The sequence below is a fragment of the Schistocerca gregaria genome, chromosome 2 (genome assembly GCF_023897955.1).
Source record: "Schistocerca gregaria isolate iqSchGreg1 chromosome 2, iqSchGreg1.2, whole genome shotgun sequence".
Lineage (NCBI taxonomy): Eukaryota > Metazoa > Arthropoda > Insecta > Orthoptera > Acrididae > Schistocerca > Schistocerca gregaria.
In genome coordinates this window covers 126,380,159-126,394,615 of record NC_064921.1, presented here as the reverse complement: position 1 = coordinate 126,394,615, position 14,457 = coordinate 126,380,159, and the positions used below count along the sequence as shown (strand labels likewise).

Below are 14,457 nucleotides of genomic sequence, written 5' to 3'. Positions count from 1 at the left end.
GCCTAGAACCGCTGTGCCACATCGGCCGCTGCGAGCTAAGAACGCAATGAAGAACGCAATGAATAATTAGTGTTAAGATGTTATCTGCCTTTCTTTCCTCCCCGGAGGAGTAAATGGCTCACGAGGAGCTCCAGAAAGCTGTCAGGTTAGACTAATGACAACATTTAACGCGGGAGAAGAGAGCGCACAAAAAGTAATAGAAAGCGACAGAAAATTATAGTAAGCTCACTTACACTGCTTTTAAAATTGGACAAGCCCACCCCAGGACGGATTCTCCACTATTCTTCTGGCTAATTTGCTCTTTAATGTTACCGCGAAAAGGAAGCAAGTTACACAGCAGAGCGGCTCCAAGCAAGTAGGCCCCCTCGGTTTCACAGTTTAAGATGCACATATACAACAGTAAAATCAATATCCACAGTACTAATGTCTTACAGAGGTTAATGGCCAAGTAGGCACATGTCTTATGATCTATCGTACGTAGAATACCTCAGAGTAGCCGGCCGGAGTGGCCGTGCGGTTCTAGGCGCTACAGTCTGGAGCCGAGTGAGCGCTCCGGTCGCAGGTTCGAATCCTGCCTCGGGCATGGATGTGTGTGATGTCCTTAGGTTAGTTAGGTTTAATTAGTTCTAAGTTCTAGGCGACTGATGACCTTAGAAGTTAAGTCGCATAGTGCTCAGAGCCATTTGAACCAATACCTCAGAGTGGACACAAGTATCACTAATCCAGGAACACTTACAATATGCGGAGGCTGAGCAGAACCACTCTATAGAACTTTGGTCAAATATCGGCTACCGATGGTACAACTAGCGACCGTTATGTTTCTGGAGGGGAACCTTTACTGTAAAGCCATGACCTAGCCGTTGAATTACCCTGCATCGGCCACCACTTTAAACGCAGCACACAAACGAAATCGTAGTTCGAATAATACCACACGAAGTATCTTCTCACCGGATTCTTACACCCAGGCCGCTGAAACTTTGCACTTGACATATACATTTCAAGTTGGCAGCGTAACAGTTTAACAAGTGAAAGAGAAGCGCGGGGCGTTAGGCGTGGGGCGTGAACCAATCCGAGCATGGTAATCGCTGCCGGTCGTGACGTCAAAGCTCCTGCGTTGCCGGCTTTGTTTGGTGTGAACGTAAACAACTTCCATCGTTGCTACGGTGTGCTTGCGTTGGACTGAGCTGTGCTTCGCTGTCGTTTAGATAATTCTGATATACGAAAAAAAAACCTCTTTTGCCTAGTGGCAATCCTTTGTGTCAAGGCGTGCCGCTAAGCACAGAAGTTAATGCAGGAACCCGTGAGTTTTACGAGCAAGAAAGAATACGCATGTATTCGTGGACAGTCGTCAGTTCCTGCCGATAAAGCAGTGTAACACACATCAAAAACTCTTGGTGTTAGTGCACGAACAGATGTAAGCAAGGGAGTGTTACTGCGAAAGTTGAGGCCGTAACGATTTCGAGCCGTCTGGATCAGATAATATATTTTTAGCGACTCCTAGAAAGAAGAAAAAGCTACCTTATCGTGTCACTGACTTCGACTCTTTCAAAAGGGGTGCAATTTGCAGGTTCAAAACTGGCTCTGAGCACTATGGGACTTAACTTCTGAGGTCATCAGTCTCCTAGAACTTAGAAGTACTTAAACCTAAATAACCTAAGGACAGCACACACATCCACGCCCAAGGCAGGATTCGAACCTGCGACCGTAGCGTTCGCGTGGTTCCAGACTGTAGCGCCTAGAACCGCTCGGCCACTCCGGCCGGCCAATTTGCAGGTATATTTAGCTTACTGCAGCAGAGAAGACCGTTCTAAGGTAGCAAAGTTGCTGGTCCCGTTGAAAGAAACTGAAGTTTTCAGGTGTGGGAAAAGTAAAAAAAAAACTACTTAAAAGTACGGATTTTCGCTACGAAGCGCTAGACGTGCGCAAATTCCTGTTAGAAAAGGTTCATATTGTTATGGCTCGAAGCTTATTCTTGCGCATAATTGTGGGCAATGACATTCATTTGATTTGTGTTTGTGGTGACGACCATGAAGACGGTTTTGGCACTAATTCCGACTACAATGACTATGGGGAGCTGGAGAGCGAGAAGTTACACTCTCGGTTATTACTTATTTTGTAAACTATGTACCGCATTCCAGAATGAGATTTTCACTCTGCAGCGGAGTGTGCGCTGATATGAAACTTCCTAGCAGATTAAAACTGTGTGCCCGACCGAGACTCGAAATCGGGACCTTTGCCTTTCGCGGGCAAGTGCTCTACCATCTGAGCTACCGAAGCACGACTCACGCCCGGTACTCACAGCTTTATTTCTGCCAGTATCCGTCTCCTACCTTCCAAACTTTACAGAAGCTCTCCTGCGTATCTAGCAGAACTAGCACTCCTGAAAGAAAGGATATAGCGGAGACATGGCTTAGCCACAGCCTGGGGCTGCCAGGAAGTTTCATATCAGCGCACACTCCGCTGCAGAGTGAAAATCTCATTCTGAAAACATCCCCCAGGCTGTGGCTAAGCCATGTCTCCGCAATATCCTTTCTTTCAGGAGTGCTAGTTCTGCAAGGTTCGCAGGAGAGCTTCTGTAAAGTTTGGAAGGTAGGAGACGGATACTGGCAGAAGTAAAGCTGTGAGTACCGGGCGTGAGTCGTGCCTCGGTAGCTCAGATGGTAGGACACTTGCCCCCGGAAGGCAAAGGTCCCGAGTTCGAGTCTCGGTCGGACACACAGTTTTAATCTATCAGGAAGTTTCATATATGTACCGCATTGTTTTCAAGATATTGGGCATCATCAAATGATTATTTTTATGTATTTGCTTCATTATCGAAAACGTGTGTTTCATTGTGATTGTATAAACGACAAAACTTTACAAAGGGTAATATACTGGGTATTACAACTTAACTTTCCCTATTTAACACGTTATAACACGGAAACTAATTACCGTGCGAGTACCGAACTTTACGGCAAGAGAGGAAGAATGTATTGATTGTTGCTGTTAATAACGATCATCCTCTTTTACCTCCTCTGCGTCACTGCAGATGACGTGTCACAGAGCACATTTGTTCTGTGCATGCAGTACACGTGGGGCGCCTAGTTGTTTCCACTGCGCTGTGTGGAATACGAAGGTTCTGTTATAGTTCACTAACCTGCTGTCTTCAAGTTGATGTCCCCAGCGCAGAAAACAGGACGCAGGTCGTAGGTTCTGTATCTTGTGAAACTGACTTTTAGCGAGGTTCTATTCTGAAATAATGTATCACTTCTTTGGGATGCCACTCGCGTATTTTAATGTAGCCATATGAGAAGACTACATTGTCTTAGTACAACACCTTCTGATACAGCAAAGTACATGATCAAACACAATGTTTACGAAAATGTATCTTTACACTAGTTGTGGCACGTGTCTGTGCCTCATGACTACCGGAGTGAATCTTTAAATGCTGAATACTGGAAAACGGGCGGGCCGGTGTGGCCGTGCGGTTCTAGGCTCTTCAGTCTGGAACCGCGTGACCGCTACGATCACAGGTTTGAATCCTGCCTCGGGCATGGATGTGTGTGATGTCCTTAGGTTAGTTAGGTTTAATTAGTTCTAAGTTCTAGGCGACTGATGAGCTCAGAAGTTAAGTCGCATAGAGCTCAGAGCCATTTGAACTAATACTGGCAAACACATCCTGCCACAGACAACATGACTGTACATCTCGACTGCCTAATCCCGAGTGACGAATAGGAACTTAATTAAAAATTGGAAACACATCCTGCGACGGACAACATGTCTGTTCTTCTCTACTGCCTAATCCAGAGTGACGAACCCGAACTTAAATAAAAATTGGAAACACATCCTACGACAGACAACATGTCCGTTCTGCTCGACTGCCTAATCCAGAGTGACGAACAGCCCGAAACATTTCGCGCGTCATACCAGAAAAGGCGTGACCCGAACGCTTCCGAAGTGCTTCGTCTGCAATTTCGTCAGTCTTTCGTTTTTGATTTAAATTGTTTTTAATAATCCTAAAATGACTGATTGATAGTCAGCTGTTGAGAGATATTTATATTAAAAAGTGAAGTCATTCCAATGAGTAGTTTAACTAATAATAATATCTATACTTTAACGTTTTGGCGCCTTTGCTCCGAACACAGCAGCCAATCACAGAGCAGTAGCATTATGCAGGCGGTCTTTCTCACGGGAATGGTACCGAATCTAACACCTGTCACAGGTACCTCACATCATATTTCGTCATCTATATACTTCTTCCATCTCCACTGCTCTGGGAACAGCTTCTTGGAGCCTAATATGATAGCTGACTAAGCCAGAAATATTACAACTTGTTAACATTAATGTGCAGAGTATGGGGCGCATGATTGCCATGCGTCACAGCGCCACCGTCCACTTCCAGCTGAAGCCGCCAGATGCCGTGGTCAGTCTCCATAACGGACCCGTCACAGTGCGCTTGTTGACGCTACGACAAAAGGAGGAGGGCATTATTGGTGAAGATCTCTTATCAAAACAACAGTAACGATGCAGCTGCACTTCGAGAATATCGCCGGCTGAAAGGATTACCGAAGGGTCTTCTTACTCCACCTGCTGTGCGGAGGGTAATGAAGTTCGAATCAGCAGAACTGGGCGTCGCTGCGGGATGAGACCGACGACCGTTTGCACCACAGGTGGTTTTCGCTGTTGCTATGGCAGACAACGCTGCGCGCCATCTCCCGACCGTCAGGCAGTGCGCGTGCTTTGCCAGTGCAGTTGAACATCCCGTGGTCCACAGTACGGAAGGTGCTTCGAACCATTCTCAAACGGTATCCATAAAAGATCCATATCGTACAACAGCTTGCACCACTTCCTCGCAAGGATTGAAGTTGACTGGCCCTGAACCATCCTATGGACAGTCGAATGTCATTTTTCTGTAACGGATGAGGTCATTGTGCATGAAGTTCTTCTTTATGTTGAACGTTTCACGGTATGTTGTGGCTTGACGGTTACATTCATCATTGGCCCATTCTTCTTTGAACAGGTTGGCGCTCAAGGACCAAAGACGTGCAGTGTGGCTGGCCAGCGTTACTGCGGTATGCTGCGCCAGCATGCCATACCAGCCCCACGGGAGAGAGACGTATTGAACTCAACCGTTTTCATGGAAGATGGAGTCCCACCGCGCATCGCTCGTGAAGTTCGCCTGCTTCTCCCAAAAACACTTCGAAACGATCGAGTTTTCAGCCGATCGTTTTCCAAATACTTGGCCACCATGGACACCTGATCACACTCCCTGTGATATCTGGTTGTGGGGCTACCTGAGGGACAGGAGTTACCAAGGGAACATTCACACATATGCTGATCTGAAGCGGAGCATATCAAGAGAGGTAGCCAGCATACTTACGGACATGCTTCGATCTGCTAGGCTGGAAACGATCGAATTATCAGCCGATCGTTTTCAAAATGCTTGGCCGGCAGGACCACTTGATCTCATTCCGTGATTTCTGGTTGTGGGGCTACTTGAAGGACAGGGTTTACCAGGAGAACAGTCGTACACGTGTTGACCTGCAGCGTAGCAAGTCAAGAGAGGTAGCCAGTGTACTTAGGGACATCTGCTGTGCAGAATGCAATCCTGCTCTTCCAGACTCTTGTGGACACTGATGGGCGGCCATATTGAGCCCCTTTCGTAGCAGTCATTCTACCGGTATGTAATGGAATGAAGCACCGTAGCAGCACATCAAAAGTATTTCAATTGAATTGATTCTGCATTGTTTCTCTTCCCCATGTCCTTGACATTATTTCTACCAATTTTGGTCCTCGTACGACATTTAGTTTCAGTGTTATAGTGTTCAATACGGCAAGTTTAATTATAACCACCCGGCACATTATAATGTTGTTGTTTATTTGTTGCCATAGTGATAGTAAGTCAAAGACCCGCCAGGTTAGCCGAGAGCGTTAATGTGCTGCTTCCTGGACTCGGGTAGGCGCACCGGCCCCTGATCGAATCCGCCCGGCGGATTACCGACGTCGGTCGGTGTGCTGGCCAGCCTGGATGTCGTTTTTAGGCGGTTTTCCACATCCCACTAGGTGAATAACGGATTAGTCCCCACGCTCCGCCTCAGTTACACGACTCGCAGACATCTGAACACGTTCGCACTATTCCATGAATTACACTAGACGCAGGCAGCAGGGGTACACTAATTCCGTCCCGGGGGGTACGGGGTGGTGGCAGGGAGGGCATCCGGCCACCCCTTTCCACTAACCTTGCGAAATCCGTTGCTAACAATGCCGACCCTGCATCAGCGCGGGACATGGCACCAGTGAAAGAAAGAAAGAAAGTTATAGCAAGTCAAAAACGAATTCTTATACATACTGTTATACACAGCCTTCATTTATCATACGGATCAGAAAACCGTATCGTCTGCTATGTGTATACAGGTTGCTGTTGCAACATTGCCTTTGCAATACAGCCTACGTAACTTGACGTAATGCGAACTGTCAAGTGTAATGTTTCGCCAGCTTAGGTATTGTTGACGTTGAGGACGGCCGATTTTGGTGACGGCGGCAGGTCACGCATCCAACAACCGATCCTACTGCAGATAAACCAGACCCGTCGGGCCTCACTGCTCCGTTCCAACCAGACGTCTGGACGTCCCGCGCTTTGTGTGACTACGGAGTCTTTTGTCGGACCCAGGAACCTTGGAAGCCAGAGAGCCACGGGCTAACACCGCACCGCTTCGGTCCGCAACAGCCACTCAGCTCCCACCATCTCGCCTTGCGCCGTACCATGGTGGCAAATCCTTTTTCAACACACACGCGCGCTGTCGCTGACCTATTCTACGCACCAGAATCGTGGCACGGTTCACAGTCAACACGAAATGTCGCGACATGGATAGTCTTCTTTCCGTAATCATACTCTCCATACTGTTCAGCGTTTACTTGTGTCTTCATTTGCTCCATTTGACCCAATCCAAGAAAGTGCGATGTAGTTGCGCAGTTGAAATTTATTGCGACCAAATCTCCCTTAAACCTCCTTTAAAATCAAGCCAAGATGTTGGTCACCTCCGTTAAAACTATAATGAGATGATGGTCGCTCTAGGTCAGTGGCTTCCAACTTGTTGGGTAGTTACCATCTGCGGGGTAAAATGGAATTTTCTGAGGGGTAAAAACTAAACGAGTCGATTCTGTTTCAGTCACGAAACTAAATTAGTTTCAAAAGATCATTATTATGATCACAATTTTGTAAGACTCTAATACTGGTTATATAAGTTATCAATAATTACTTTTTCTGAATTAGTACCATGAATCCGATTGAGCTTACAATTTCCTCCCATATGTTGTGGTTTGACCAGTACTTTGCTAAAGATAAAAGTGAGAAATAAACGTAAGCTAAATATCTCAAGAAAATGTCTTCTCCGAGTTGTAGATAGTGCATGCAGTCATCCGGAAAGTGCTTCATTACCCGTTTCGAAATTGATAAATGAATTAATTGACTGCACAACACATCAGTAACCACATATGGGTGTACACAGTATTATTATTATTATTATTATTATTATTATTATTATTATTATTAGACTGGTTAGACACAAAGCATTAAACCAAGCGAAGTGGCGCAGTGGTTAGACACTGGACTCGCATTCGGAAGGACGACGGTTCAATCCCGCGTCCGGCCATCCTGATTTAGGTTTTCCGTGATTTCCCTAAATCACTCTAGGCAAATGCCGGGATGGTTCCTCTGAAAGGGCACGGCCGACTTTCTTCCCCATCCTCCCCTAATCCGATGAGACCGAGGACCACGCTGTCTGGTCTCCTTCCCCAAACAACCAACCAACCACAAAGCATTAACAGCCTGGAGCCGTCAAATTTGTGTCAGTTGAGGAGTAAGAAGTCCAACAGTCAAAGGACTCACAAACATTAAGTTCAGTGTACACATCTGGACTTGTTTGATTTTAAATTGGGTTACAGTGTGCAAGCCTAGGAAGTTACGCAATGGACAGGAGTAATGCAGGGGAAGTACAGGGGATAGGCAAAATAATGTGATCACCTGTACTTACTTGGCAATGGTTTATTTGTAAGGGATTGGACCCCCATTTGCTTGTAAAACAGCTGATTCTTCTTGGAATACTGGAATACAATGATTGTATAGTCTCCAGTGGAACATAACGCCACTCTTTGATCAGAACCTCTTCTTACTCCTGTAGTGACGAGGAGGCGGAAATCTGCTCTGGAGTCTGTGCCCAATACCACCCACAAGGGCTCAGTAATGTTCAATGCTGGCTAGGGAAGAATCTGCAGTTAAGCTGCTTGCTCCTCATACGACGATTTAATTGTCCTGGCAGTGTGAATAGGTACATTATCGTCCTGAAATATTGCATCATTGTTGGGGAACAACATTTGAATCATGGGGAGCACCTGATCACCTAAAATGTTCATATAATCGTTGGCTGTAACACGGCCTTTCTGAGTAATGATGGGACCAGCAGAATATCATGATATGGTTGCCCACACCATCAAGCTTCCACCTCCATGCTTAACGCTTGGAGACAAGCAATCAGGATTGTAGACTTCTTTTGGCGTTCTCCAGAAGTAACCCCGGCCCATGTTCGAAATAACGAAAACGGTGACTCGTCGCATCATATGGTCTGTTTCCCACTGATCAGCCGTCCAGGGTTTATGCACCGGACACCATGTTTTACGCTTCTTTTCGTTGGTTGCCGTCACTAATGGTTTCGGTATAGCAGCTCGTCCATGAATATTCGCTTTGTGGAGTTCTTTGCGGACATTGTTGATAGATACGGGGTCTCGAAGATGGCTGTTGAGCTCTGCAGTTTCTTTAGCCGCCGTAGTTTTGTGTTGTTTTGACATAATTCGTGTTAGCGTACGACAATCTCTTGTCATTTAGTTTTGATTTTCGCCCACTATTACATTTACACGATGATGTCTTTCCATGTTTTGTGTAAGTTGTCATGACTGTTGGAACAGTTGCTCTCGAAAGATTAAATAAGTTGGCTGTCTTGGTTACTGGTGCTCCAGCTAATCGGGCCCCCACAACCTGCTCTCTTTGGAACTCTGTTAGGTCTTTCATTACACGTCGACCTCGGTCTCTGAATGCAAATACGAAGTGTGCACTACTCGTAAATAACCTGCACTGATGCTACCTTCAAATGCCAATTGTCGCAAATTGTAATTTACGTAATTATATTAATGTATGTGCTGCTACGGTCGTGGGTTCGAATCCTGCCTCGGGCATGGATGTGTGTGATGTCCTTAGATTAGTTCTAAGTCTAGGGGACTGATGACCTCAGAAGTTAAGTCCCATAGTGATTAGAACCATTTGAACCATTATTAATGTACGTCACGGACATTTATAAATATGATCTTAGAAATAACAAAAGACAGGTAATATAGACTCCTTGACCTGTAAGTTCCATGTTTACTCTATGTAGCAGTTATGTCAAACATGATGAAGAATTGTCCCGGCTAAAATTTGAAGGTCGTAACGCACATGACAAACTGTGTACAGTTTTATAGAAAACATTTCAGATCCTGTCGTATTGATAAGCATGTCACTGCTATATATATAAAAAAGGGTGCAGTTACAGTTGTTTGTTCGTCTGTATCATATGCTACTGATGATTGGTTATAAATCCGAAAACTGGTTTTCGCAAATAAAACATTTCTAGTGCAGCTCATGGTGTATAGAAAATGTCTAAATCATGTGGGTATGTTCGTACCAGTTCCGTAAGCAGGCGGCTTCAAAAGGAAATTTTAATGACCACCATAGGTATACAGCTTCAGTTTCCTTTCTTGATGACTATTGCCAGTGTTTGCAACTTCCCGAATTGTCTGGCTAGCGTAGCTTCGTTCACCAAAGTGGCTTGTATCCGGCCTATCTCCGATGTTACTCAACCTGTACGTTAACCGAACACCAAAACTTCTTCCTACATCTGACGATGATTCTCCATCCAACGAAACATACTGCGTCCTCCATACCAAAAAATCTTCCATCCAGTCATAAATTTCGCTTGATAGCCCATATGATCGTAATTTTGACTATAAGCATAGGAGCGGTACTGGGTGAAATGCTTTTCTGAAATCAAGAAATACTACATATACCTGACTGCCTTGATCCAACGCTTTCAGTACGTCATGTGAGAAAAGTGTGAGTTGGTTTCACATGATTGATGACTTCAGAGCCGCGCGGGATTAGCCGAGCGGTCTGAGGTGCTGCAGTCATGGGCTGTGCGGCTGGTCCCGGCGGGGGTTCGAGTCCTTCCTCACACATGGGTGCGTGTGTTTGGCCTTAGGATAATTTAGGTTAAGTAGTATGTAAGCTTAGGGACTGATGACCTTAGCAGTTAAGTCCCATAAGATTTCACACACATTTGAACGTTTTTTGATGATTTCGGAAGCCATGCTGGTTGAGATGGTCGTTCTGTTCGAGATACCTCATTATGTTTGAGCTCAGAATATCTTCTAAGATTCTACAGCAAATCAATGTCAACGACAGTGGTTTTGTGGATCACTTCTAAGGCCCTTCACGTAGACAGGCGTGACTTATGCTTGCTTCCAAGAACTGAGCAAGGTCTTTTGTTCGAGTGATGTACAATAGATTATAGTTAAAAGAGGGGCTAAGACAGCCGCAGGTTCAGTACAGAATCTGATAAGGATACCATCAGGCCGTGGTGCTTAGTTCAGTTTTAACGATATCAGCTGTTTCTCAACACAACTGACACCAATACTTATTTCACTTTTCTTTACTGTGGTGCGAGGATTAAATTGGAGCAACTCTCCCATTATCATCGTGAAATGTGCGCTGTGTCCTATGTGAGAACCACGTGTGATTTGAAGGGTGATTCTGAAATTCTGAAGTAGCACTACCATTAGAGCTGAAACTGCACGTTATTAAAGATTCACTCTCGAAACGTAAGTAAACTATTTTCAGCAAAGACCAACTTAGTACCTCCTCGACAGCGCCTCAAGACCACCCTCTGTTAACACAGCGGCCTGACATACCTACCGATCACCTGCGCAGGCAGACTTCGTCAAAGACACAGAGGTGAAAAAAGTTTGGTTACTATAATTGGAGGCCATAGTTAGGAAAAAAGTGTTTCGCGGGCGGACATACTTTCTCTTGAGTATTTTTTCGGCCTACTTCCCCTTTCAACAGAGTGATCTGAGTTTCCACATGCGAGTGAGCTACGACACTTAAGACAGCAACATTTGTCGCCGCGGCGCGGCGTCCGGTCTGAACTGGTTTCGATAATGCGTCCTCGCTGGCGAATCTCACGCAGCGCTAGCTTGTTTGCGTCTCCATGAAGAGGCGTGTGTGTAGTTTACAACTCCTCGCCCATGTGGATGATGACACACCAGAGCAACGCTACAGGCTGCATTCCACTTCGAGACAAGTAAAAAAAGTGAGAGTATTTTAGTCTCACCGACGCGGCGAGACTGTTTGAAGAGGCTATTAAATCCTTCGAGCGGCACGGATTGTGGGTATAACATGCGCTCTGCTGGGAGGTCAAACCACTGCAAGCCTTATTTACATTACTCTTAGGGAAAAAAACAGTCACCAGAGTGAAGGCTGACGCTAGTGCAGTAGCATATTGTTACGCACGGTCCAACTTAACTCCCTCCTTCCTGGCCCTCGTTGCGGAGCCTAAATGTCACTCTCGGTCTCCCTAATCTGATCAGGTGACCACGTTTCAAGTTCCTCCCAATAGTCTACTTGCAGATGTTCCTCCCAGCTGCGTTGCTTCTGTGGCCAGGTTTCTCCCGCAAAGAGGTCATAAAGAAAGAATGTAGTATCAGGTGCCCCACAAGGATTAATATTGGGGCCATTAATTTTCTGGTTGTATGTTAGTGATATGTAGAATATTATCTCCCACTGCAAATATCGTTCATATGCTGATCGCCTTCAGTTATACGTAAGTGCAAGCCCAAAACATTTGCGCAACCATCTAAAGCGCAGGCAATCTTAGTCGCTCACAAAAGACGTATCACTCCACGGTTCAGAGAATTTCTTCCACCCTCAGTCCTAAACAGCACAAAAATCACATTTCTTCTTCTTCAAACAATTTCGGGATACTTCTGTACCATCACTTAGACTGTACTTAACACACAACTACAGCCAGTAAGAAAGTGTCAGCATCACATCATTCATTACAGAAATATGAAAAAGTATTTCAGCTTAAACAGAAACTCGTAGAGTCATTGGTTCAAATGGCTCTGAGCACTATTGGACTTGACTTCTGAGGTCATCAGTCCTCTAGAACTTAGAACTACTTAAACCTAACTAACCTAGACATCACAAACATCCAAGCCCGAGGCAGGATTCGAACCTGCGACTGTAGCGGTTGCGCGGTTCGGGACTGTAGCGCCTAGAACCGCTCAGCCACTCCGACCGGTTTAGAGTCATTAATGCTCCCCATCCTTGATTATCGTCACCCTATTCTCCATGGACATTCGTATGACACCTCACGTCGACTAGAACTGGTGATGAATGCTTGTGTGCGATACGTTAGTGATGTACGCTATTTCGACCATGTCAGTCCTGCCTATGAAGAATTTTCATGACTACGTGCCAATAAGCGTAGAAATTATCATAGCCCATGTATTCTGCATCGTCTTCTCAATCACTGCACTCCTTCCTATTTATCTTCAACCCTGTCGCTGCTATCTGAGCAACACAGCAGAAGTATTCGTTTTCAACAAAGTAAAATCTTCTCCCTTCCGCTACACAATACTGACGTGTTCTCTAAATCACTTTCTTTATCAGGAATCCAACTTTATAACAATATTTCTCAAACTGTTGGAGGAATTAAAATTCTTCCTAACTTCAATGGTCCACCTTCTATCACAATAGCTATCTCTTTTTGCAGCTCAGTCTCATCAGCCCTCCGTTCCCCGCCATTTTTCTTTCCCCTTGTATACAGAGTCCCCTACTGAAGTTTGCTTTTTTCCTAGGAGCCATTGCCCCTTTCATTTCAATCCTCTCCTCTTTTATTATCCCTTCTGCTTCTTCTAATGCCAAAAAATGCTTCAACAGTGCTAATCTGACCAATATCATTCTTCAAACTTAATACTTCCATTATTTTATTATCATTTTAGTGCAATTATTATTATTATGATTATTATTATTGCTAATTATTATTTTATTAATATTACAAATTATAAGTATTGTGACCGCTATGTAGTATTTTTTGTGTGTGTTGGCCCTTGTCAGATTTAAGAGAGGGCCTTAAGGCCCTTATCTGGTCAGGGTAAATGAGAAATAAATAAGTAAGTAAATAAATAATATTTGCTTTCGCTTATTGTATACATAACACTAGCGAAATGCTATATGACGAAAGAAGCAAGGACAATACGAAATGCAGACCAACACGGGCAACGAGGGCATTCCTGGTCAATGGAAATCTATTACACTGAAGAGACAAAGACACTGGTATAGGCATGCGTGTACAAATACAGAATGTTTAAAGAGGCAGAATACTGTGCTGTGGTCGGCAACGCCTATATAAGACAAGTGTCTGGCGCAGTTGTTAGATCGGTTACTGTTGCTACACTGGCAGGTTATCAAGATTTAAATGAGTTTGAACGTTGTGTTATAGTCGCCGCAAGAGCGGTGGGACAAAGCATCTCCGAGGTAACGATGAAATGGGGATTTTCCCGTATGATTATTTCATAATTGCATTGTGAATATCAAGAAACCGGTAAAACATCAAATCCCCCGATGTCGCTGCGGTCGGAAAAAGACCCAGCAAAACCGGGACCAGCGGCGGCTGAAGAGAATCGTTAAACGCGACCAAATCGCGCAACCCTTCCGCAAAATGCTTTAGATTTCAATGCTGGGCCTTTAACAAGTGTCAGCTTGCGAACCATTCAACGAAACATCATCGATATGGGCTTTCGGATCCAAAGGCCCACACGTGTACACTTTGAAGACTGCACGACACAAAACTTTACGCCCCGCATGGGCTCGTCAACACCGACATTGGACTGTTGATGGCTGGAAACATGCTGCCTGGTCGGACGAATCTTGTTTCAAATTGTATCGAGCGGAGGGACGTACGAGTATGGAGACAACCTCATGAATCCATGGATATCAGCAGGGGACTGTTCAAGCTGGTGGAGGCTCTGTAATGGTGTGGGGTGTGAGCAGTTGTGGTGATATGGACCCCTGATACATACGTCTAGATAAGACTCTGACAGGTGACACGTACGTACGCATCCTGCATTCCGACGGACTTGGGCAATTCCACCAGGACAATGCGACACACTTCATGTCCAGAATTGCTACAGAGTGGCTCCAGGAACGCTCTTCTGAGTTGAAACACTTCTGCTGGCCACCACACGCGCTAGACATGAACATTATTGAGCATATCTGGGATGCGTTGCAACGTGCTATTCAGAAGCGATCTCCACCTCCTCGTAGTCTTTCGGATTTATGGACAGTCCTGCAGGATTCATGGTGTCAGTTCCCTCCAGCACTACTTCAGA

The 14,457-nt window shown here is 45.2% G+C and overlaps 1 protein-coding gene across 23 annotated transcripts in view; it reads left to right on the top strand.

Annotated features, from left to right (window-relative positions):
- LOC126336500 (prolyl 4-hydroxylase subunit alpha-1) overlaps positions 1-14,457 on the top strand; it is a 697,270-nt gene that overhangs the window by 576,423 nt on the left and 106,390 nt on the right. The window lies entirely within an intron of this gene.